Below are 1,659 nucleotides of genomic sequence, written 5' to 3'. Positions count from 1 at the left end.
CATGTCTTCAAGGAAAAATGACTAAGTCTCTTTAGAATCAAATATTCCAAGAGCCCTCCCTGATAACTCTGTGACACTTGAAGTTACACCGCCACCTCGCAAGTTTAGTAGGGTCTCCCGTCCTCCTGATAGATACATGGGATTATTTATAGAGGAGATGGAGGAAATGTTCCTAATGGGAGATAAGGACCATAGAGATGATCCTAAGACTTATAGCGAGGTGATGTCAGACATCAACTCCGATAAATGGTTGGAAGCTATAAAGTCCGAAATGGACTCAATGTACTCCAATCAAGTATGGACTTTGGTTGATCCACCGGAGGGTATTGTACCTATTGGATGTAAATGGATCTTTAAGAGAAAGATTGGTTCTGATGGAAAGGTAGAGACCTATAAAGCTAGGCTAGTAGCAAAAGGTTATAGTCAACGCGAAGGCATTGACTATCAGGATACCTTTTCACCCGTAGCTATGCTTAAGTCTATCAGAACTCTGCTTGCTATTGCTGCACACTATGACTATGAGATCTGGCAAATGGATGTGAAAACTGCCTTCCTAAATGGATATCTTGAAGAAGATATCTATATGGAGCAGCCTTTGGGTTTCACTTCCAAAGATGAGAGTCATAAGGTGTGCAAGCTTCAACGATCCATTTATGGATTGAAGCAAGCTTCTCGGAGTTGGAACACTCGTTTCAATGATGCAATTGAATCGTTCAATTTCATCAGAAATGAGGAAGAGCCGTGTGTATATAAAAAGATTAGTGGGAGTGCTGTTACTTTCCTCGTACTGTACGTGGATGACATACTCCTGATTGGGAATGACATTCCTATGCTAACATCGGTCAAGTTATGGTTATCTAAAGAGTTTTCTATGAAAGACCTTGGAGAAGCATCTTATATCCTAGGGATAAAGGTCTATAGGGATAGACCTAAGAAGTTGCTTGGTTTATCGCAAGCTATGTACATAGATGAAGTGTTGAAAAGGTTCAGCATGGAGAATTCCAAAAGGGGTATGGTACCTCTAAGACATGGAATTCACCTCTCTAAGACTATGTCTCCTAAGACACCTGAAGAGAGAAGTCACATGAGCAGGATCCCTTATGCTTTAGTAATAGGGAGCTTAATGTATACGATGCTATGTACTCGACCCGATATAGCACAGGCTGTGAGTATCACGAGCCGATATCAGTCGAACCCAGGATAGGAACATTGGGTAGCGGTAAAGAATATCCTTAAGTACTTGAGAAGAAAAAAGGATATGTCCTTGGTTTTTGGAGGAAGGGAACTCAGAATTAATGGTTATGCGGATTCGGACTTTATGTCTGATATAGACGATAGAAAGTCTACGTCTGGGTATCTGTTTATTTGCAATGGTGGGTCAATAGTTTGAAAAAGTTCCAAGTAAGAGACGATTGCAGATTCTACTATGGAAGCCGAGTACATCGCTGCATCTGAAGCTGCCAAGGAAGCTGTTTGGATCAAGAAATTTATCGCTGAGCTTGGCGTGGTTCCTTCCAGTAAGGATCCCCTGCCACTATATTGTGATAATAATGGCGCCGTAGCATTAGCTAAAGAGCCAAGGTCTCATCAGAAATCCAAGCACATTGAGCGGCGGTATCACAAGATCAGAGAGTACATCAAGGATAAACATATTGAAGT

Source organism: Ananas comosus, unplaced genomic scaffold, assembly GCF_001540865.1.
Source record: "Ananas comosus cultivar F153 unplaced genomic scaffold, ASM154086v1, whole genome shotgun sequence".
NCBI lineage: Eukaryota > Viridiplantae > Streptophyta > Magnoliopsida > Poales > Bromeliaceae > Ananas > Ananas comosus.
This window is presented reverse-complemented; position numbering follows the sequence as displayed.